General features: G+C 47.5%; 1 pseudogene; it reads left to right on the top strand.

Annotated features, from left to right (window-relative positions):
• Positions 1-21,991, top strand: part of LOC136503340 (ABC transporter G family member 36-like) — a 52,015-nt pseudogene extending 30,024 nt beyond the window's left edge.
• The last annotated feature ends 3,387 nt before the right edge of the window (positions 21,992-25,378 follow it).

Raw genomic sequence — 25,378 nt, 5'->3', positions numbered from 1 at the left:
CAGTCAGTGATGTAATGAACTTAAGTACGAAGACCGATGTTGGATGTACCTTTTAATTCGAACTCGACATGTAATGTACTTTAATTCGCTCCCTTCGGGATGCGTATCATAATGGTTAAGTTAAAACTTGTCATGTTGGAATGCACTGCGTATGGCGCTAGTAATCTACTTGATGATGTGGTGATTGGAGAATGAATTATTGCCTCTGTTTATTGTATGAAGTTTTCATTCTCGTCAGTAAATTCAGTTTGGCACGATTATATTGTTCCTCTCCAATGTGCTGACATCATCAATAATTACTGGTTGCGCATTGTGCAGATGCCTCGTACTCGTTCCACCGATGCGGGTGATGATGATGATCTGCCACCGCCACCACCACCCACACCCATGGAATTGATAGCGATGCTTGTGGAAGGACAGCGCACTATGGCCGAGGCCCTCTATACGATTGCGAATCATGATGGCCGTGGTCCACGCCAAGGACCGGATCCTAATCAATATAGTGATTTCAAGGATTTCCTTGACACAAAACCCCCAATCTTCAAGGAGGCTGAGGAGCCTCTACAAGCTAATGAGTGGTTGAATACTCTCGAGTAGAAATTCCGTCTGCTCTGCTTGACTGAAGTGCTAAAAACTGAGTATGCATCGTACCAACTGCATGGGCCTGCTAGCATTTGGTGGAGTCATCATCGGTCCACTATGCCTGCTAATGCCCAAATCACTTGGGATCAGTTCAAGTCTGCTTTCAGGGGAAATTACATTCCTCCTGGTCTCATGGCGATCAAGCATATAGAGTTCATGAAGCTGACTTAGGGGAACAAGAGCCTGAATGAATACCTGCAAGCTTTCAACAACCTTGCAAGGTATGCTACCGAGTTTATGGATACCGATGCCAAGAAGATTGCAAGCTTCAAGCGGGGACTTAGCCCCAAACTGATGAAGACCATGGGAAATTGCAAGTGCGCTCATTTTAATGAGTTTGTGAGTGATGCCTTATTGCAAGAGAACAACAATGCTGTGTATGCTGCTTCAAAAAGTCATAAGAGAGCCTATGAGGTGGGCGCCTCACAATCTAAGGCTCCCGTCGCACAAAGGGCTCCATTCCGTCCTCCAGCGTCAGCCGCCAAGTTTCACCCACCGCAGAAGAAGAATCCCGCCAAGACTGGGTTTCACAAGGCATTTACAGTTGCTCTTCCCAAGGGCACTACCAGTCAGGGCAGTTCCAGGGCTCCACCAAGCAACATGCCGTGCTAGAACTGCAACAAGACAGGCCACTGGGCAAGGGAGTGCCCTTAACCTAAGAAGAATAATTACCAGGGTGGCCGTCAGGGACAAGTGAACCACACTAATATTACTGAGATTCCTTCAGGAGAGGTAGTGACTACCGGTAAGTTTCTGATTGACCAACACCCCGCAGTTGTACTATTTGATTCAAGTGCTTCGCATTCCTTCATTAGTCCAGCATTTGCATCCAAGTTTATGCAGAAAACATATATTGTTGAGGGTGAGGGTTATGGTATTAGGGCTGCCAGTGGTATTATCCCAACCAAGCTGGTAGTTGGAGACGTACAATTTGAGATAGAGGGGCGAAGTTATCAGGTTGATCTGGTAGTTTTACCGGGGCTAGGTATCGATGTGATATTGGGAATGAACTGGATGAGCCATCATGGAGTGCTTATCGATACATCGACTAGGGTAGTTATGCTCAGAGATCCTGGCAATCAGGAGGGTTTTCTAGTACAGTTACCCAGGGACATCAATCTTTCTTGCACAACCAATGCGGTGCAAGCAAAGTCTCTGGCAGATATCCTCGTCATGTGTGACTTTCCGGATGTTTTCCTCGCTGATTTTCCTAGATTACCCCCGGATCGAGAAGTAGAATTCAAGATAGAGTTGCTTCCTGGTACAGCTCCCATCTCTAGAAGGCCATATAGAATGCCTCCTAATGAACTAGCCGAACTTAAGACCCAGTTGAATGAACTACTAAAGAAAGGCCTTATCCACCCTAGTTCATCTCCGTGGGGGTGCCCAGCCATCTTTGTGAAGAAGAAGGATCAATCTCTATGCATGTGTGTAGATTATAGACCCTTGAATGCAGTTACAATCAAGAATAAGTACCCTCTGCCACGCATCGATATCTTGTTTGATCAGTTGTCTAAAGCAAAAGTCTTTTCCAAGATTGATTTGAGATCTGGGTATCATCAAATCAAAATTTGGCCTGAGGATGTCCCAAAAACTGCATTCTCTACAAGATATGGTCTGTATGAGTACCTTGTTATGTCTTTTGGATTGACCAATGCCCCCACACATTTTATGTATCTGATGAATTCAGTGTTTATGCCCGAGTTGGACAAATTTGTGGTGGTATTTATAGATGATATCCTGGTCTATTCTGAGAATGAAGAAGATCATGTTGAACATTTACGGGTGGTTCTCACTAGATTGCGGGAACACCAGCTGTATGCAAAGTTTAGCAAATGTGAATTCTGGCTTCATGAGGTACCTTTTCTTGGACATGTGTTGTCCGATGGTGGAATTATGGTTGATCCCACCAAGGTGCAAGAAGTATTGAACTGGAAGGCTCCCATCTCGGTGCACGAGGTTTGGAGTTTTCTGGGGTTGGCTGGCTATTATCGTCGCTTCATCCCGGATTTCTCTAAAATTGCCAAGCCTATGACTCGATTGCTGCAAAAAGACATGAAGTTTGTCTGGACTCCTGAGTGTGATGCGGCTTTCCATACCCTGCGAACTCTTCTAACGTCGGCTCTGGTTTTGGCACAACCGGATATCGAGAAACCTTTTGACGTGTTCTGTGATGCATCAGGTATTGGGTTAGGAGGTGTTCTTATGCAAGAGGGTAGAGTCATTGCCTATACCTCTTGCCAACTTCAGAAGCATGAAGTGAATTATCCAACGCATGACTTGGAACTCACTGTAGTTGTTCATGCTTTGAAGGCCTGGAGACATTATTTACTTGGCAATGTGTGCAACATCTACACTGATCATAAAAGTCTCAAGTACATCTTCACTCAACCAGAGTTGAATATGCATCAAAGAAGATGGCTCGAGTTGATCAAGGATTATAACCTCCAAGTGCACTATCACCCTAGCAAGGCAAACGTCGTCGTGGATGCCTTAAGCAGAAAGTCTCACTACCACTCATTGATTGAGAGTGATGTCCATTTGTTAAAGCTCCTTCATCCTGTAGTCCTTCACAACATCACTGTCAGTTGTACTCTATAGAGTCGAATTATCGAGCTACAGAAGACAGATGTAGGTGTGTTTCACATCAAGCGCAAGATGAAAGAGCAAGAAACCAAACATTTTTTAGTAGATGAGGAAGGCGTGTTATGGTTCAAGGATAGGTTGGTAGTTCCAAAGGATAGAGAGCTTAGAAATCAAATCATATCCAAAGCTCATTCCTCTAAACTATCTATTCATCCTGGTAGTAGTAAAATGTATCATGATTTAAAGCCTCGATTTTGGTGGACCAAAATGAAGAAAGAGATAGCCGCTTATGTGGCTAGGTGTGACACTTGTTGTCGGGTCAAGGCTGTGCACATGAAAGTTGGATTACTTCAGCCACTCTCTATTCCAGGTTGGAAATGGGAAGAGATAAGCATGGATTTTATAGTTGGACTCCCTACCACTCAGAGGAATTTTAACTCAATTTGGGTAATTGTGGACCGACTGACCAAGTCGGCACACTTCATTCCGGTCCGCATAGACTTTTGTCCAACCGACTATGCGGAGTTGTACTTCAACCAAATAGTCCAACTTCATGGGATCCCTCGTACTATTGTCTCAGATAGAGGGCCATAGTTCACTGCTCGCTTTTGGGAGCACTTACACGGATTATTAGGGACTAAGCTAGTAAGAAGTTCTGCCTATCATCCTCAAACCAATGGGCAAACTGAATGAGTGAATCAAATCTTGGAAGATATGTTGAGAGCATGTGTCATCTCGGCTAAGGGCTCATGGGAAAAATGGTTACCCCTAGCTGAATTCTCATACAATAATAGTTATCAAGAGAGCATAAAGATGGCACCGTTTGAAGCTTTGTATGGCTGGAAGTGTAGAACCCCGTTGAACTGGGTAGAAGCCGGTGAAAGGAGATATTATGGAATTGATTTTGTTCAAGAAGCTGAAGAACAAGTCCGTACTATCCAAACCCACATGGCCGCAGCTCTAGCTAGGCAGAAAAGTTATGCTAATCGACGTAGAAAACCTATTGAGTTCGAAGTTGGAGACTTCATTTATCTGAAAGTCTCACCTATGAAGAGCGTCCAACGCTTTGGTGTGAAGCAAAAGCTTGCGCCGAGATATGTTGGTCCATTTGAAATCATTGGACAAAGTGGTAAAGTGGCGTATAAGATTCAATTACCTCCTGAGATGAGTGTTGTCTTCAATGTCTTTCATGTATCCCAATTGAAGAAATGTCTTCGTATACCTGAAGAGAGAGTTCCATTGGGGGATATCGAGTTAAAATCTGATTTGACCTTTGAAGAAAAGCCAGTTCGAGTGATTGACACTCATGAGTGAGTGACTCGGAGTCGGGTAGTCAAGTTCTACAAAGTCATATGGAGCAATCAGGGTAGTGAACGCGATGCAATGTGGGAAAGGGAAGATTATTTGAGGGATGGTTATAAGGAATTCTATCAACAATGGTACGTTTTTCAAATCTTGGGACGAGATTTTTATAAGGGGGGAGGGCTGTAACACCCCAGGTGTTTAGCTTCCACATTTGCACTGCATTTCATGAACATGAGCATCATGCATCCCTTCGTGAACTTATATCACATGAAACATGATTTCGAAACATTGCAACATGTTGTATATTTCATGTGTGTTGTTTCTTTTATGAAACGTAAAGTGTGCAACACTTAAGTGTAACATGTGCCACTCACTTTAGTGAAGCAAAGTTAGTTAATACTATGCAACAAGATCATGAAACGTGTGAAACATGACTATGAAACATTTGCAACATTTCTTGTGTTTTTCATTGTTTCAGTACATACCTTGCTTGATTCTTGTGTGACCAATGCATGGTGTGGCTAAAAATGCTTGTAAGTAACTTAGTTACACCTAAGATGTCATTTGGAACATTGTTCATGTTGATCACTTTGACTAATTAGGTTCTCAAGTCATGGTTTGACCAAATTTGACCCCTGAACCCTTTTGTTTGACTGTTTAAAAAGTGTGGCTTAGGATGTTTGCATGTTTGAGCAACCTAAAACAAAGTTGTAGCAAATTTTATAAGGAACAAACTTTGTTCAGAAGCCAAGTCATGAAAATGTGCACAACATGTTCAAAAAGGACCCACAAGTCAACATTGATGGGGATTCAACATTTAAAAAATTGTCTAAGTGTTGGAACTGCTTTCCAGTTTCATGAAGACGACTTTGGAGCCATGTAGATTGAAATCTATGGCAAATTAGCTCGAGCTCCAATTAGCAAACTTGTAGTACTCACGTAGGTCTCCAACTTTGTTAATTACAACTTAACCTAGATCGCCACGGATTAAGAGATCTATTGTCGACAAGTTTTGCTGTCAGTTGGCTCGTTGATCACTGAAACGAAAAAGTCAGTCACCTACAGTGTCGACCGGCAACAGAAGATGGACGCCGTGTGGCCGCCACGCGCTCGGATCGCCCTGACCACGCCGCACGCTGGCCGGCTTGAAGTGGAGGACTCCCTGCTGCCCTTCGCACGCGCTCTGCCCCTCCATTCACTCTCCTTCACCCTCCGTCGCCTTCCCCGTTCATAGCCAAAGAGCAGCGCAGCTTCGCTGTGGCCAAGCGAGCTCCATCGTCGCTAAAGGTGGCCCCCGCTCGCGCCTCTTCGCTCTAGCACCACCACAACAGCTCCTTCACACTCCTAATGCCTCACCGAGCTCTATCTGGCTAGCCGGGTGCGCTGGGGAAGGTCCTAACGCCGCGCGCCTCTCGCCGGAGTGTCGCCGCCATGCCCTGTCGTCGTGGCCGGGGCACTTCCGTCGGCCTTTCGCCGTGTAAACATGTGTGCTAGCTTCACAGTAGGATGTAGGAGCTTGACGTGTCGGTTGTTTGGGCCATCATGGCTGGCTCCGGCGTCTTGCCGTCGAGCCGAACCACCCCACCGCCATGGCCGCCGCCGTCGTCTTGGTCGCCGTCAATCGGCCCAACCATGTAGCTCAATAGGTTCGGGAGGTCTCGGAGGTCATGCTTGTGCCGGTTTGGTCGCCGGAGTCCTCACCGCCGATGAGCTACGCCATCTTCCGCGCCGTCGCAGCCGTGTCCTCTGTTTTCGTCTTGCTGACGGGTGGGGTCGGCTGACACCCGGGACCCACACGGCAGTGGCTGTGCATTCATAGGGCTAGTTCAAAAATGTTGTTTTGAATGCTGATTTGAGATTTTTATATCCTCAAATGTGTAGATCCAAATATTGTGATTCCAATTTTGTTAGACTCACAGTTAGGTCTAGTATTTAAGAAAAATATGTCTTGAGCACTTTATGTAGAAATTTTGGATGAATTAAATAGGAACTTGAAAAGTGTTTTTGAATGCATGCAAACTTGTTTAAATCATATCTTGAGTTTCCTGGATCCAAAAATTGTGAAATTTTGTGGGTAAACTAGTATTGCTTAGTAGAAGCTCTGGTTAAAATTTGAGAGATATTGCATGGGTAGTTTTTGAGTTATAGAATTTCCTTTTATCATTGGTAGATACTTGTGGGAATTTTTGTAAATTATCTATGAATCCTATGGCCATGAAACTTGGTAGGTAGTATCTTGGTACCTTATAGATGCTAGGAAAAATATGAAATCTATTGCTTGACACTTTTCACTAAGGTTTCCTAATTATGCCATTTTGAGCCATTCTGCCTTACCAATTTTGTGTAGGCTGTTGTACTTACTAAAATGATGTGAAATTTTTATGGTAGTCTACTTAGGGCATGTAGTGTCTACTGTAATTTTTGTAGATTTAATGGTGTAGCTTTCATATATGTTTACTAATTCCACTAATTAATTAAATAAATTAAGAAAGGTATTAGGGGAAATGTTTTGGGAATGAACACCCTACTTTCTGGTGTTCTTGTGATAGGTTTTACATGTGAGTAGATTTAGTTTTGTCCAATTATATGTTTACATCATGAGTTACTAATTATTTCGTTTGCATTATGTCCCTCTGGACAGATCTGGGGACTTTAGAAAGCTCCCCATGATATTTTGGTTTTCTGTGATTGTAATGAATACAAGAGTTGTAGATAATTTATGTATCTAGCTCCTGTCAAAATTTGAGGGCATTTGGCCTAGTAGTTTAGAAACTACAGCTATTTAAAGTTAGGTTCCAGTTTTTGCTTATTCTCTGCCTTGTGAGGACAGAGTTCTGTTGATTGATGAATTCGACCTAGTAAAGGTGTGAATCATGCTTTGAGGTCTGAAAATGTATTGTAGACAATTGTATACGCTTTCCAGATTGTCCTGTTGCATATCATTTGGATTTATAAATCTCTAGTTATGGCTAGTTTACTGTACCGCTACATAGTCTCTATTTGGTTGAAATACAAATGCTTGAGTGTATGCTTGCGCAATGTTCTCGTTGATTGTTTAGGGGTTAGCCTAACTTGAGAATATGCTTAGGTGCAGGTGCTAGGTCATTAATTGAAGATGAGCAATTATACATTAGGTTGTATAAATGTGGTAAGTGAAAGTGATTTGAATAGGGCTTAAATTGGAATATGCAAACTACAGCGAACATGTGCATTCCCCGAGCATCCCTGACATTCGTTCATGTGCATCCATGATATTTATCTTGCGCATTTATGCAATAGGTGTGCCGGAGGGAGTGACGTTGCTGGAGTTCGAGGGAGCCAACTAGGAGGAGGAGCCCAAGGTGCAGGAAGCCAACGAAGCAGCCGCCGCGGAGGAATTGCCCGAGTGCCCTGACCACCAGCCTTCCTCGTTCCTGAAAGGCAAGCCCCGGAGCATATTAAGCCTCCCATGTTTTTACAAATACATTGAGTATCTTTTATTGTTGATGATGCATTAAGTATAGGAATTGGTTGGAACCAATTGCTGCATTATATATCCTTCCTTGTCCAGATATCGCATTGGAATCCTATTTAAGTTCAAGAACGGGTTAAATGCTTAGCCATGCTTAGTGCGGTAGAAGTCAGGTGATTTCCTGTCACCTGCGAGCTTTAGGATGAGGTGGATCACGGTTGGCTATATTTGCTATCGTGGAAAAGAACCATGTGAATAATGAAGTAAGACCGGACGGGGTCTTGTGTAGGTTTGAACATAGTGACTCCGTCTGAGTCGTTTAAGGACCGATACGTTGTACGTCCTCATGTCATGTTGAACGTAGCCTAACACTTAGCTGGCTGGATAAGTCGTTCCGACCGCGAAGCCTAGTAGCTTGACTCAGGCCGGGGACACGAGCAGTGGCGGCATTCTGAAGGTAGTAAGGATGTGCGAAGAGCCATTGGCATAAGTCCAAGGCGGGTTAGAGTCCAGAACAACCTTGGCAGAGTGGTTCTCTGAGAATGTCGATCTGTTTGGACTCGCGACTCCTGAATCGTACCAAAGGTGACTTGTTTGCGACCCTGACGGGGGAAGTAGGGTTTGTGTTTAGGAATACCCCTCCAGCTGGATAGGAATCGATTCGAATCACCGTCTCTTCCGGATAGTGAGAACTTGACTAAGCAGCGGCAACGTAGATTCAATTAATTTAACGATATGGTTAAATGGATGATGATGATAAGGTTGCCACAATGAATACCTGATATGGTTATTAATGTTTGCACCCTAATAAAATGATTGCTTAGTACAGGTGCTAATATAGATGACAGGTTAATGGCTAAAAAGTCACTGCTAGTCAGGTTAAGAGTTGATCATATTACTTATGCTTTTCTGCCAAAAAGAAAGTGTCAGCCAGCTCCACTACATTGAGCTATGCATAATCCTTGGTGTCATTTGTTTGGTTTTCGATGGGTAAGTCTAGCTGAGTACATTCCCGTACTCAGGGTTTATTCCCTCTTGTTGCAGATGACCTCCTATATCAGGGATTTTGTAAGTATTGTCTCCACCCGGTGGGTGATGAAGACTAGATCATGGGCATGATCTCTGTTCTCTTATCTAAATACTTTTGCGGGCCGTGATCAGCATACCAGTATGTGTATTTGAACTCGATGTGTGTGTTAAACTATTTGCTTCCGCATGTTTTACAAGACTTGTTTTGTAATAACAATGACTCTGTGATGATGTAATCTATTTGTGAACGTCTGTGAAAGGTTGTAACGTACAATATGTTATGTTGAATTACTGTGATCTTGGTTGTATGTAAGTTGGTTTGAAATCCTTCGAGATTTTGGTTGACTACCGGGTTTATATGAGCTCAAGTTCGAGAATTTGATCGTTTCGGCGATTGTTTTTGTACTTGTGCTCTTATAAATTGGTCAGTTCTGTGACATGTGTGCTCTCTACTTTGCATTATTTATATATCATATCACTTGTGTTATGCTCATTTGCCTTTGCTTCCACTTTTATACTCCAATGCAAATGAGCTTTGGTACTTGTACTCTTGCTTAATTCATATCCATTGAGTACATTGTGTTGGCTTGGATTATATAAGCTTGACTAACTCTTTTGTTCTTATCGACAAAAGCTTATATGAACCAAGCCTGTCAAAAACCTCACTCTTTCACATACTCGAGGTGGTATTGTCATCAATCACCAAAAAGGGGAAGATTGAAAGCATCTAGGCCCCTTGTTGGGTTTCGGTGATTAATGACAATACAAGATTACTATGACTAACGTGTGTTTTATAGAGACAAGTAAGTTAGGTCATGGTAATGGAGATCAATTGGGCAATCAAGGTTGTCATGCCCCTACGATGGAAATCATTTCGGTTTTCAAAGGATGGATGACAAGATTAAGGATGACTAGTTCTAAGTGTCGATTGAAGTTGAAGTGACACTTAGAGTAGTTTAGGACTTTGTTTTTCCTTTGGCCATACTATTAAGGGGGGTATGGACGGGTAGCTTGACCTAGGTGAGTCTAGTGAGTTAGGTGTGGTGCACACTTATTAAAACTAGCTCTAGGTAGCTCCTATGAATGCCTAAGATCCTTTGGAGCAAACTTCATTCACATATGATTGAGAGTTGGAAGTGAATGGAGGGTCAAATGTTGACCGAACGCTAGCCCCGGTGCGATCGGACGCTGGTCGTAGGGTCCGGTTAGTTCATTTGATCAATAGACTGCATTCGGTGTGACCGGACGCTGGAGAGGTCAACTGACCAGACGCTGAAAGGCAGCGTCCGGTCGACTCTAGTAAGGTTCCAGAGAAGGGAATCTGCGACCGGATGCGTCTGGTCGAGTCCAGTAAGGTTCCTGTAAGGGTTTAATGCGACTGGACGCATCCGGTCAGTGGTGACCAGACCCAGCCAGCGTCTGGTCAACACATTTTCACTGGTTCGCGGGTTGAACTGACTAAAGCATCCGGTCAATACAACCGGAGCGTCCGGTCACCCCGTAGAAGCTCATAACGGTTCATTTTTTAGGTTGCCTTATAAATAGAAGCTCCACTCGTGTGTGGAGTTACTTTTGCTCATTCTAACAGCTGAGAAACACGTTTATGAGTGCCAAGAAGAGCAAGGTCCTAGTGAGGTGATTGTGATTTGAGAATCTAAGAGAGTAGCCTCATTAGTGAATCAAGAGTAGTCAAGTGTGCATCCATCTTCTCATTAGGCTTTGCGTGGTCAAGTGAGAGTTCGTGCTTGTTACTCTTGGTGATCGCCATCACCTAGATGGCTTGGTGGTGATTGGGAGCTTGGTGATCACCCGGCAGAGCTTGTGGGTGTCCCAACTCAAGTTGTGAGCGGCTTTGGGTGATTCGTCATGACGGAGTGTCAAAGAACAAACCCGTAGAGAGCACTTGATCCTTGCGCGGATCAAGGGGGAGCTACACCCTTGCGTGGGTGCTCCAACGAGGACTAGTGGGGAGTGGCGACTCTCTGATACCTCAGCAAAACATCACCGCGTTTCTCTCTCTCTCTATTTACTTTGAGCATTTACTTTGAGCAATTCAATACTTGTTCTTACATTCATAGAATTGCCATGCTAGAGTAAGTTTGGAACATAGGTTGCAAGTCTGTTGTGCGTTAGATTAATTGAAACACTTTTCTAGGCACAAGGGGTTAATTGGGCTAACCATAGGATTTGATTATTGCAAGAAAATTTAGAATTAGCCCAATTCACCCCCCCCCCCCCACCCTCTTGGGCATCTTGATCCTTTCACAACCTGGCCGAAGTGGACGAAGAGGAGGACACATTGCCTACGGCCGTAACCCCCAATGCGTAGGATCCCCTGATTTCCCTCCACGCGGTCGTAGGGGTCCACACCAGTGATACGATGCAGATGCGGTTGCACATCGAGGACATCGACCTCCTCACGCTCATCGACTCGGGGTCCACCCATAACTTGATCACCGAGGATGCCGCCAACTGTACTGGCCTAGCCATGGTTCACCATGGCTTGACCTCAGTCACTGTCACCAATGGCGAACGGGTCCCCTACAATAGCGTGGCCAAGCTCGCCGCATTCTCCATCGATGGCAAACACTTCACTGCCGACCTCTTCGCGCTACCACTGGCGGGCTATGACGTGGTGCTGGGCACCTAGTGGTTTGCCATGCTCAACCCCATCCTCTAGGACTTTGTCACCCTGAACATGTCGTTCTGGCACAAAGACCACCAAGTCTGCTGGCATGGAGCGACCACTGCATCAGCACCTAGTCTCCGTTCCTGCTCTAGCCGAGACCTGCTCGACGTGGTGCTCCATGACTACATCGGCGTTTTCTTCGAGTAGCGCGGTCTACCACTACCGCGATCCTGCGACCACAACATCATCCTGCAACCGGGCGCCGTGACAGTCGCCGTGTGGCCGTACCGCTACCTGGCCTCGCACAAGGATGAGCTGGAATGCTAGTGCACGGACATACTATAGCAAGGGCTCATCTGGCCCAGCTCCTTCGCGTTCTCCTCCCTCGTCCTCTTGGTGAAGAAGGCGAACGGCTCCTAGCGGTTCTACATCGGCTACTGCACACTCAACGTGATCACGGTGAAGGACGTGTTCCCGATTCCGGTGGTCGATGAGCTCCTCGACGAGCTCCACGGCGCCAAATTCATCACCAAACTCGACCTACGCTCAGGTTACCATCAAGTGCGGATGAACCCCGACGACATCACCAAGGCAGCGTTCCGCACCCATGATGGCCTGTACGAATTTGTGGTTATGCCGTTTCATTTGTGCAATGCGCTGGCAACTTTTCAGGCACTGATGAACGATGCCCTGTGGCCTTACCTCCGTCGCTTCGTCCTCGTCTTCTTCGATGACATCCTCATCTTCACCTCCACTTGGGCGGATCACCTACATCACGTCCGCACCATCCTCGATACGCTACAGCAGCACTGGCTATTCATGAAGTGGTCCAAGTGTGCCTTCACCATGGAGTCCATCTCCTACCTCGGGCACATCATCTCTGTAGCTGGGGTCGCCATGGACCCAGCCAAGGTGCAGGTGGTCCATGACTAGCCTACACCCCGTTTGACTCGCGCCATTCGTGGCTTCCTCGGCCTTGAGGGATACTACCACAAATTTGTGCGCGACTATGGCACAATCACCGCCCCGCTCACGGCGCTGCTCAAGAAGGAGGGCTTCCTGTGGTCCAGCGACACCATAGAAGCTTTCAACACACTAAAGGCGGCCATCACAGCCGCGCCCGTGCTGGCGCTTCCGGAGTTTGACCGGCCATTCGTGGTCGAGTGTGATGCCTCCACTCACGGCTTCGGCGTCGTACTGCTGTAGGACAGCCACCTGATTGCTTACTACAGCTAGCCAGTCGCCCCTCGACACCGCTCGCTAGCCGCCTACGAACGTGAGCTTATCGGGCTCGCCCAGGCCGTACGCCACTAGAGGCCATATCTATGGGGTCGCCGCTTCCTGGTAAGGACTGACCATTAGAGTCTCAAATTCCTGTTGGATCAGCGCCTCGCCACGATTCCACAACACCACTGGGTAGGCAAGCTGTTGGGCATCGACTTCTCAGTCGAATACAAGGCTGGCGCCTCTAACACTATGGCAGACACCCTGTCACGCAGGGACACAGAGGAAGGCAGCCTCCTCACCATCTCGACACCACACTTCGACGTCATCGACCTCCTTCGCCTACTGTAGACATCCGATCCCGCCCTGGTTGCCCTCCGCGACGACATTGTGGTTGGCCAGCAGGGGACTCCATGGTCTATCATCAACAACATGGTGGTGTACAACTCCAGGCTGTACATTCCGCCTGGAGCTCCACTGCTACTGGAGCTAGTGGCTGCGATCCATGAGGACAGCCATGAGGGGGTGCAGCGCACGCTGCATCGACTCCGGTGTGATTTCCACGCTCCCAACCTACGCACTGTTCAACTTGCCAGGAGGACTTCATCTGCACCTGCTCAACTTGCTAGTGGTACAAGTCAGAACACCTTCACCCTGCAGGTCTGCTGCTACCGCTCCCTATCCCAACCATGGTGTGGGCGGATATCAGCCTGGACTTCATTGAGGCACTACCAAAGGTGGGTGGCAAGTTGGTCATCTTGATGGTGGTTGACTGCTTCAGCAAGTATAGCCACTTCATCCCCCTCGCTCACCCGTACATGGCAGAGACGGTCGCCCAAGCTTTCTTCAGCGACATCGTTCGTCTCCATGGGATTCCGCAGTCCATGGTGTCAGACCGCGCCTTGGTGTTCACATCGAAGTTCTAGAGCGAACTGATGCGCCTCTCCGGTGCCAAGCTACACATGTCGTCGGTCTTCCATCCCTAGTCTGATGGCTAGACTGAGGCCACCAACAAGGTGATCACCATGTACCTGAGGTGCTTCACCAGAGATCGTCCTCGCCAGTGGCTACGCTAGCTGCCGTGGGCGGAGTTCATCTACAACACGGTGTACCAATCGTCTCTCCAAGACACTCCGTTCAACATTGTCTATGGGCACGAACCCCCCACCATCCGCTCTTATGAGCTAGGTGAAACCAGAGTCGCTGCCATCGCCAAGAACATGGCGGACCACGAGGAGCTACTGGCTGATGTGCGCTACCGCCTAGAGCAGGCCCAGGCCATCGCCAAGCGGCACTACGACAAGCGCCATCGTGCCGTCTCCTACGCCATGGGCAATTGGGTTTGGCTGCGTCTACGCCACCGCCCTACAGCCTCGCTGCAAGCTCCAACCAAGGGGAAGCTGAAGCCTCGCTACTATGGGTCGTACTACATCACCGAGCTCGTCAACCCAGTGGCTGTCTACCTTGATCTCCCACCCCGCGCCCGTCTTCATGATGTGTTCCATGTTGGCCTCCTCAAGCCGTTCGTGGGGGTACCACCAGCTACGCCACCGCCACTTCCAGCTCTGCACCACAGAGCCGCTATTCTAGAACCAGAGATCGCCGTCCGCACCAAGCTTGCCCGTGGCATCCATCAAGTACTCATCCAGTGGAAGAATGAACCAGCCTCCTTGGCCACTTGGGAGGATGTGGGCTCGTTCCAGGATCGCTATCCAGCGTTCCAGCTCGAGGACGAGCTGCTAGTCGAGGGGGGGAGAGATGTCATGTGGGGGCGCCATTACTCCCGCAGGCAGCGCAAGACCAGGGCCACTGATGGTTCCAGCAAGGCCTAGGCGCATGGTGACTACCCTCAGATGGCGCCCAGAGCAGATCAAGGAGGGCAACATGCAAGGAAGGCTAAGTTTAGGGGATTTATAGCTTTCAATTCCTATCTTTGAATGGGCCTAAGAGCCTATATATAGTGGCTGTAATCAGACATGAAGGGGGGAGAAAAATGAGAAACTAATTCCCTAATCTTCCTATGCTGTCTTAATCTCACCTCTTCACCATTGGGCATCCTGGAGAAAAACCCCAGCGCTAGTACCAACTCCAGTTACGAACTCCATAGCCAAGGACTTCCTGTCTTGGGCCTGAACGCCCTTGACAAAGTCTGAACTCTACATGTGAGTGACTGGATCATCTAATGTTATATTAATTTACTCTTTCCCCTTGAGTTTGACCATGGATCATCTACTTTCGGTAGGACTGAACATTTTTTCCTCCTCCAAAGCATTTCTCCTATTAGGGTTCTAACTGAACTTTTGACAGGAAGGCTTTGATAGAGGAGCTAAACAAATCACTACCTGGTTCAAGTGACCTCCATTTCCCTACCACATATTATCAGTCTTTTCTCAGTCAATGCATTGCTTGCCTATGGAAGCAGAATTTGTCATACTGGAGGAACCCTCCTTATAATGCCGTCAGGTTTCTTTTTACTATTATAATAGCTCTTGTTTTTGGTACAACCTATTGGGACCTTGTCAGCAAAATGTAAGTCATGCCACAGTGAACATTTTGAAGCAAACCCACCTTCAATATGTTATTCATGTTTTGCTTCTTGTACAATATTTGGATATATGTTTTTTATCTAGGGAGAAGACACAAGATTTGTTCAATGCCATGGGGTCAATGTATGGTGCATCACTGTTCATAGGTTTTTGTAAATGCTATTTCAGTTCAGCCAGTTGTTGCTGTGGAAAGAATAGTGTTTTACCGTGAAAGAACTGTGGGCATGTACTCAGCTTTTCCATATGCATTTGGGCAGGTAAAATGTATTTCACTATTAGTTTCTTCATTTTTAATTTTTGGGCATGATATGCACTCCGCTTGTTTCCTTGCAGGTTGTCATTGAAATCCCTTATGCGCTGGTTCAGGCTAGCATATATGGAATAATAGTTTATGCAATGATCGGGTTTGAGTGGACGGCTGCCAAATTTTTCTGGTATCTTTTCTTCATGTACTTCACTATGCTCTACTTCACATTCTATGGCATGATGGCTATGGGCCTTACGCCAAACTATCAAATCGCCGCAATTGTGTCTTCCTCGTTCTACTCCATCTGGAACCTTTTTTCTTGGATATTCGTCCCTCGGCCAGTAAGTGTCCCATCCTCTCTCTCTCTCTCTCTCTCTCAACACCCACTTTCTCCACCTTATCATTTTAGGAAATGATAACCACTAATGTTTCTGGACTTACAAGTTACACCATGTTCAGAAAATTCCTTTATGGTGGAGATGGTACTCTTGGATATGCCCTATTGCATGGGCACTGTATGGGTTGATCATCTCGCAGTTTGGTGATGTTACCATGCCTATGGAGGATGGAACCCCTGTGGATCCCTGGCTGCCCTGCATAGGTAAGCAACTAGCTTATCAGCACACACACACTCACTATGACTAGAGGAAGAAGAAGAGATTGAGAACAACACACACTCAACACAAGCATTAGCGTTGGCCGAAGCCCTGCTCTTTGGTTTGTGGCAACTGAACTAAGTATTCCATTGCCTTTGAATGAAATATATATAACTCTAGTTGTATCTTTACTAGGTACAAAGTTGTTGGCCAACTACCTACTCCTGGGTACAAGAGTACACCAACTACCTACTCCTAAGGTACTAGGTACACCAACTATCTACTCCTAAGGTACAGAGTATACCAACTACTCCTAGCAGTACAAAGCTTACCTCAGCCCACTACCAGAACATGACTGATGTAATAGCTACCAACTAATGTACTAGCTACAGCTAGAGTAACTGGTCGGCAGAGCCGATCAGTCCCCAACTCCCAACAGGAGTGGTCGGCCGAGCTGACCAGTCTCCAACCAAGGAGAGAATGGGGAGCAGCAGATTATGTCTAACAATTCTTCCCCAAATCCTGCTACTAGCCCGATGCCTTGACCTCATCCATGACAATCATCTTCCTCAGCTCCATGAACTGCAAGCGTCGAGTGACTTGGTGAGGATGTCAGTGAGTTGTCTGCCGGTCTCAACAAACTTGATGACGATCTGCCCTCCATCGATGCAGTCCCGGAGGAAGTGGAACTTAATGTCGATGTGCTTGCTCCAGTCGTGGAGGACATGGTTCTTGGTGAGGGCGATGGCGGGTTGGTTGTCCACCATCAGAGCTGGTGGGTGAGCTTCCTTGTTGGTCAGCTCACCCAGCAGCCAGCGCAGCCATACAGCCTGGCACGCCGTCATCGCCGCTGCGACGTACTCCGCCTCACATGTCGATAGCGCCATGATCTTTTGCTTCAGCGACTGCCAAGCAATGGGGGCTGCTCCAAAGAAGACGAGCACGCCGGAGGTGCTCCATCGCCCATCAATGTCGCCCGCCATGTTGGCATTGCTAAAAACAGTGAGCTCCGGCTCACCTTCCTTTACCTTGGGGTGCCTCACTGAACATCGTGAGCCGCAACCCTCCCTTGCTGCCACTCTTGGGGAAGATGATTGCTTGATCGAGCGTCCCCTTGACGTAGCACAACAACCTTTTCACCGCCGACAAGTGATCTTCGCACGGGTCCTCCATGAAACGACTGACGTACCCAACCGCGAATGCAATGTCCAGTAGGGTATGAGTGAGGTAGCGCAGCCCACCGATGATACTCTGGTAGCGCGTCGTGTCCACCTTTGCAACAGTACTGTGCTTGCTCAGCTTCAGCCGCTCCTCCATCAAAGTCACGCACAGCTTGCACTTCGCCATGCCACCACGCTCCAGTAGCTTCTCCGCGTAGGCACGCTGACCTAGGGAGATGCTCTGCTTCCTCTACCTCACCTCAATGCCAAGGTAGTAGGAGAGCGCACCGAGATCGCTCATCTTGAAACGAGTCGCCATCTCACGCTTGAAACTGTCAATGTCCTCTGCTCGTGCTCCGGTGATGATTAAGTCATCCATGTACACGCCGATGAAGACCTCCTCCTTCCCCATCGCCGCGTGTAGAGCGCGTGTTCTGTAGCGCAGCGAGTGAACCCAAGCTCGCCCAAGGTGGTGTCGAGCTTGGCGTTCCACGCCCGTGGGGTCTGCCGCAGCTCATAGAGTGCCTTGCGTAGCTTGAGCACCATGTGCTCAGCGTCCTTGACGGCGAAGCCCAGAGCTTGCTTGACAAAGACCGTCTCCCCGAGCTCACCGTTGAGGAACGTAGACTTGACATCGAGGTGGTGGACACGCAAATCCTTCACTGCAGCCATGGCCAACAGCAAGCGAATAGACTCCATTCGCGCCATCGGAGCAAAGACTTCCTCGAAGTCAATGCCCTCACGCTGCATGAAGTCGCGGGCGATGAGCCGAGCCTTATACTTGACAATGGTGCCGCACTTGTCCCGCTTCACCTTGTAGACCCACTTCAAGTTGATCGGCCTGCAGCCCACCTGTGGATCTACCAGCTCCCATATGCCATTGTCCTTGATGGCCTTCATCTCTTCCAACATCGCTCGTCGCCAATTGGTGTCGCGTTCAGCCACTACGAACGTCGGTGGCTCCTCGGCACTAACAAGGAGAAACTCTGGATCATCAAGCAGCCGACTCACCAGGCCTGTGGCCCCTACATTGCCAACGATGTTGTCCAGCCTGCGGAACCAGACCTCCTCGCCATCGTGGAAGGCATCCACGAACTCGCTGATGTCGCTCGGAGGGGAGGTGAACTCGATCGGTGGTCCCTAGCTTCCCTGTTCTACCGGAGTGGTCGACATCACTACTGGACCGCTCGGTACCACTGCCGGAGTGGTCGGCATCGCTACTGGACCACTCGGCACCATTGTCGGAGTTGTCATATCAACTGCTGGAGCGGTCGGCACCACTCCTGGAGTGGTTGACTCTACTGCTGGAGCACTCTACACTGCTGCTAAAGTGCTCGGCACCCCCTCTACAGTGCTCGGCACTCCTCTTGGAGTGCTCGGCACTGCTCCTAAAGTGCTCGGCTCTATTGTTGGAGTGGTCGGCACCTCCTCTCCAGCATCTCCACCACCGTGGATGACCATGCGCTCGACAACAAAGGTGCTGGTGAAGCCACCAGCTTCGTCCGTGCTCGGACTGTCCCAGTCCCAGGACCCCTTCTCATCAAACACCACATCCCTAGAGATCACCACCTTGCCTCTCTTGGGATCATGAAGCCAATAGGCCTTGCTGCCCTCCTCGTAGCCTAGGAGCACCATCGGCGTGCTCTTGTCTTCCAACTTGCCGAGGTGAGGCTTGGTGTTCTTCACATGGCTGACGCAACCAAATGTCCTGAGGAAGGACACATTCGACTTGTGTCCATGCCAAGCCTCGAACGGCGTCTTGCCCTTCAGGGCCTTGGTGGGTGGGTAGTTGAGGATAAACATCGCCGTGGTCACCGCCTCTCCCTATAACTTTGTCGGCATCTTCTTAGCCTTCATCATGGATCAAGCCATGCCGACCACCATCTGGTTCTGCCGCTCCACCACACCATTATGTTGTGGCAAGTACGGCACGGTGTGGTGTCGCACCATTCCTTCATCCGTGCACTACACAGCGAATTCCACCGAAGTGAATTCACCACCGCGATCAGTCCACAGCATGTGCAGCTTCTTGCCACTCTCTGCCTCCGCGCGCGCCTTGAACTTCTTGACCGCTTCCACTGCCTTGGTCTTGCTGGTCAAAAACTGCAGCCACATGTACCAACTGTAGTCATCCACCAACAAGATGAAGTACTTGCGCCTACCGGGCGTCGCTGGCGTGATCGGCCAGCAAAGGTCACCATGGACCAGCTCAAGGGTCTCTGTCGCGCGGTACTTTGCTGTCTCGAGAATGATAGCCTTCTTTGCTTCCTGGCCAGGCAGCTATCACACAGCTCGCCTGCGTGCTCGATGTGAGGCAACCTAGTCACCATTTTCTCTGGCCGACCAAGAGCGTCGAAGCTGAGATGTCCATACCTGGCAAGCCATAGCCACAGCTCCTCCATACACCATGTTGCCAAGCAGATGGGCTACTTCACCTTGAGGTCGAGCAGGTATAGCCGATTCTAGGACCTCTTCACCTTGGCAAGAAGCCGCTGCTCCCGGTCCCTGATCTTGAGGATGTCATCCTTGATCAGTACCTCGCTGCCATGCTCATCTAGCTGACCAATGCTGATGATGCTTGAATGTAGTTGTGGGATGTAATATACATCTGTTAGTGCGCGGTGCTCATCGTTCTGGCACCTAAAGATGATGGTGTCGCGCCCTCGGATCGCCACCCTTGAGCCATCACCGAACTTCACCATGCCGGTCATGTCATCATCGAGCTCGGAGAAGGCTGCCTTAGAGCCCGTCATGTGGTTGCTGGCACCGGAGTCCAGGTACCACCGCTAATCCTGCTCGCCACCCACACGTCTGACGTGGACTTGGGCGTGCAGTTCGTGGAGGTTGATAGCCTTCAGAGCCTTCCCAGACCCTTCCACCACCATCCCCTCTCCCCTCTCCTTGGCCTTAACGTCGTGTAGTGCACAGAACGTCGCCATTAGGAGAGTGGTCCCATCATCATTTTCAGCCTGCTCCAGATGAGCCTCAACCTTCTTATCCTGCTTGCGATTTGGGCACTCCTTTGCCCAATGGCCTATCTTCCCGTAGCACTGGCAGGTGTTAGGGTCGACCTTCTTCTTCTTCGAAGAAGCCTTGCCACTACGCTTGCCATCGCCACCACAGCTGGAGGAGGCTAACCTGAACTTCTTCTCCTTCATCCGAGCAGCCCACTCCTTGTCAGCAGCAGCTTGCCACTGTCCGTCATTGTTGTCGCCTGCTCTAAGCGCTCATCCACTGCCCGCAACTGACCAGTCACATCCTCAATGGTGAGGGTGGATAGATGTAGCATCGTCTCTATGGAGAGAGTGATCTGGATGTACTTCGCCGGCACGGAGTGGAGGTACTTGGAGACCGTCTCTTTTTCGTCGATGGTGACACCGTGGCTCCTCAGCTTGCTGATGAGAGTCTGTAGGCGGAGGAAGAAGTCCTCTACCTATTCACCATCCTTGAACTTGAGGTTAGCGTACTCCTGCTTCAGCAGCTAGGTCGTCGCTTTCTTTGCACGGTCGGAACCAATGCGCATCGCCGCAATGGCCTCCCACGCCTTCTTAGCAGAGCTCTACGCCCCCAACGACTCCCAATACTCCGCTGGCACAGCAGCGAGGATAGCCTCCAATGCTGACATGTTGTCTTCTTCGTTGTCGGTGCCCTTGTCAACATTCTAGAGCCGTCAAGCTCTAAGCTTGACCTTCATGGTCACCGTCCACTCGCTATAGTTGGTGCGAGTCAGCGTCGGACAACTGGTGTCGCTGACCTCCCGCACTGTGCGCACAATGACCTCCTATCGTGGCTGGGAAGCCACAGCAGCGCCGCTGCTGTCGCCCATCTCCAAACCGTCCGTCATCGCTAGAGGTTAGTCCGGTGACGACGCTTGTATGACTTTGATACCACTTGTTGATCCCTGGCTGCTCTGCATAGGTAAGCAACTAGCTTACCAGCACACACACTCACTCACTATGGCTAGAGGTAAAAGAAGAGATTGAGAACAGTGCACACACACACTCAGCACAAGCACCAGGTTTGTCGAAGCCCTGCTCTTTGGTTTGTAGCAACTGAACTGAGTATTCTATTGCCCTTTGGATGGAATATATAAAAATCTAGCTATACCTTTACCAGGTACATTGTTGTTGGCCAACTAACTACTCCTGAGTACAATAGTACATCAACTACCTACTCCTAAGGTAGTGGGTACACCAACTAGCTACTCCTAAGGCACAGAGTATACCAACTACTCCTAGCAGTACAAAGCTTACCTCAGCCCACTATCAGGACATGACTGATGTAATAGCTATCAACTAATGTACTAGCTACAGCTATAGGAACTGGTTGGCAGAGCCGATCAGTCCCCAACTCCCAACAGGGAGTGGTCGGCCGAGCCGACCAGTCTCCAACTAAGGATAGAATGGGGAGCAGCAGATTATGTCTAACGACCCCTGTGAATGTCTTTGTGGAGAACTACTCTGACTTCAAGCATAGCTGGTTGGGATGGGTGGCCATTGTTGTTTTGTCCTTTGCGGTGCTATTTGCCTTGTCGTTTGCTTGTGCCATCATGAAGCTCAACTTTCAAACGAGGTGATGATGTTTGTTGTGGAGTTTATTCGTGCCATCACCCGTGTCTTTAGATTGTGTACTATGTACTATGCAAGTGGGTATTTCCATGAGATCTCTATTTCCATAGCTGAGCAAAGTTTCAATGTAAATGGAGAATTTTGATCTGGTAACTAATCTAAGGTCGAGGAAGTGTGAATGATAATTGAGTCTTATTTGGTCTATATAAAAAAATCACTTTGGCGAATACTGTGCAAATGGGAAATTTGGTTTCGATGATAGGCTCTATTTGGCAAATGATAGAAAGTATAGACAAAATCTCCTTCTGACAGTATCAGATCACCAGTAAGTACTGTGGCGATGTACATCATCTGCAGATCTTTAAAATAAGAATCACAGTTTGTATTATAACCTAATACATTAAAAAAATGACAAACCTGATTTCCCCCTATTTTGGCCTTGTTTGGATGTCGTTGGATTCGCAGCAATCCACGTGTGTTGGGATGGATTGGAGTGGGGCTGGAAAATTTTCCTAATCCTACGTTTTTTTATGAAATTGAACTAATTTCTAAGAAATTTCTCCATGATTTTTATAACAGGCCTAAATGGTTCTTTTGTCCCTCATTTGTTGACTTTGTGATTTTGCCTCTCACTAGTTTTAATCAAAGCTACTGTCTACCCCTAATTTGTATGTGTGATAGATAGGACCGGATTAAACAAATAAGAGAAGAGAAATAAGTAAGGAAAATAGGAAAGACCCGAGTACCCTCTCTCAAATCCAAACGGACTCCCATGGTCCCATGCACCTAGTAGCCACACGAGAACCGTGTGGTTGTGGGCTTGTGGCGCAAATTGACGAGCATCGCACAAGCTATAGGCTGTGTGTGGGAAGGGGTGTGGGCCATCTGCCCATGCATCACAACCCGATCTCAGCCATAGAGTTCTTCAATACTCAGCTCATTTCAAATCGTAAGTTTTTGAAATACATTGCTTTTTATTATATATCTAGATATAATATTATATATAGACACGTAACAAAAACTATATACCTAGAAAAGACGGAAGGACTCACGGTTATGAAGAGGCTAGGTAATTCACATCGTTACACTTCCTTGCCATTAAATTAGTTACCAGCGGTACTTTATCCTGTCTGATTTAAACTATAACCCCAGCCTATTTCAAATGTGAATTGAATGAACAAGTCAGAAAAGAAGAATCTTTCTTTTGGATTCCTTTTATTCTAGACTCTTTTCCACGCTAATTACCGATTCTTTTTTTGGTTATGTTGAGTTTGGTGGATAATTAGCTAGTTAGGAGCCCATCCAAGATTGTTATAGCCTAATGAATTAGTTGTTCCCAACCGTGGTAGAAGTAAAATTCAACCACAAAAATCAATAGCTAAAAGAATAAAAAAAGCTAGTATGTCGATGCTTTAGCGGTGGAATGATTTGATCCCTTCATTTCCAAGCTCTTGCAAGGGGCCATTTATGCCTTATTTAGTTAAACTCAAATCGAGGGGATTGTAGGGGGTGAGGGGATTAAATCCCCTACAAGTCAAAATCCTCCTCGGATGAGTGGGGTTTTGACTTGTAGGGGATTCCACCCTCCTCAATCCTCTTGGTTTGGGGATTAATTGAACAAGCAGTTGATGGGTTTCATATTGTGGGCACTTAGATGCGTCAAATACTCAAGCACACGGTCACTATGATGCCTTTGTTCATAGGTATTTGTGAACAAAAAAAAAATATGAAAAATAGTAGAGGATTAAATAGAAATCTACATGACATAAACATATACTCCCTTCATCCCAAAATAGATGACACTTTTGACTTTTAGATATCATGGTTGATCATTTATCTTATTCAGTATTTCTACAAATAAAATAAGCCGTTATTAAAGTATCTCTAATGATAAAATAAGTTCTAACAAAATAAATAATGTTTATAAAATCTTTTTAATAAGACAAATAGTCAAACAAGATGTCTAAAGGCAAAAAAAATGACATGTATTTTGGGATGGAGCGATTACATATAGTCGGACACAACTATAGCCTTTCACGAGCTGACATGGGTGCCACACTGCCACTGCTCACTGCTAGTGCTCTGTAGTTGAAATTATAGTTTAGCGTGATACTATTTCTTCAACAATAGCCTAGCTTGTGATCAAAAGACTAGTATTATACGATACCAAATAAATCCATGCAGTTTTTGTTCTTTTTTCATCCAATCTGTGGAGAATTGGGACTAAGCATGACAGATTGAGTACCACTACAGCTTGCTTGCTCGGGAAAATTTAGAATGTAAATTACGAGAATTTAACTGGGTTAACAATTAACGGTTGATCCATTTAGAACTTATTTGATCCCCCACCTCTAAACTTTAGAGCTTTAAAAACTTTAGAGCAATTTAGACCATCTATTTGGGAATTTTAGCTCTAAAAGTTTAGAGGGGTGGATCAAACAAGCCCTTAGCCATAAAGGTTGCCTATTTGAGCTTGTCCTTTGTTACTTTCCATAATATTTTTTGTACTGAAAACATAGCACTGAACAATATAAGAAAATATTAGGTTGCATGATGCTTGAGCTGATGACTTGTTACTAATTTTAGTATACTTTTGTATTTTTTTCAAGAGGGTCTAAGGAGTCAGCAAAATTAGAGATGGCTATAGGGCATGTTTGGAACAGATTTTGGATAGCCGGTGAAAAAAAGCGGCCTAAGGCCCCCAAACGGTGCCCTTTGAGCGCTGCTTCTTTTTCGTGATTCCCTTCACAGTGTCATTTACATGTGAACACGGAAGCTGCTAGGAGGGGGCTGTGGGAAAAATCACCTCAAATTCATCTATCCCTCCGCCCATCGCCCTCTTCCATCTGCCCACGGCTCTTCTGCCATCCTTGCTAGCCGTGCCCGCCTCATGCTCTCCTTCGGCGATCATCCTTGCTAGCCGTTCCCCACTCTGCCCATCGCCCTCTTCCATCTGCCCACGGCTCTTCTGCCATCCTTGCTAGCCATGCCCGCCTCATGCTCTCCCTCGGCGATCATCCTTGCTAGTCATTCCCCACCCTGGCCACGTCGTGGTTGTCCTCGGAGGATGGCGACCAAGCTCTAGAGCAAGCGGCTGAGATCTAATGGCCACTCCACCCTCTGCGACGAGCGCATCAAGATCCAGTGGCCGCTCCACCCTCCGTGACGAGCACGCTGAGATCCTATGGTAACTCCTTCCTCTGCGCAAGTGTGGCGAGATCCAACGGTTGCTTATCCCTCCCTTAACCGCACCAAGTTCTCTCCTCACCCCCAAAGTTCTCCATGCTTTTGGCTGTTTTTGTTGATTCGAATCGAAGTCAGCTTATCGAGGAAGCCGGCTTAGGATCAAAACGTGGTCCAGCAAAGCGGGTCCAAACCAGCCATAATCCAGCCAC

The sequence above is a fragment of the Miscanthus floridulus genome, chromosome 14 (genome assembly GCF_019320115.1).
Source record: "Miscanthus floridulus cultivar M001 chromosome 14, ASM1932011v1, whole genome shotgun sequence".
Classification (NCBI taxonomy): Eukaryota; Viridiplantae; Streptophyta; class Magnoliopsida; order Poales; family Poaceae; genus Miscanthus; species Miscanthus floridulus.
The sequence above is the reverse complement of the archived record's forward strand: the minus strand, read 5'-3'. Positions and strand labels throughout refer to the sequence as shown.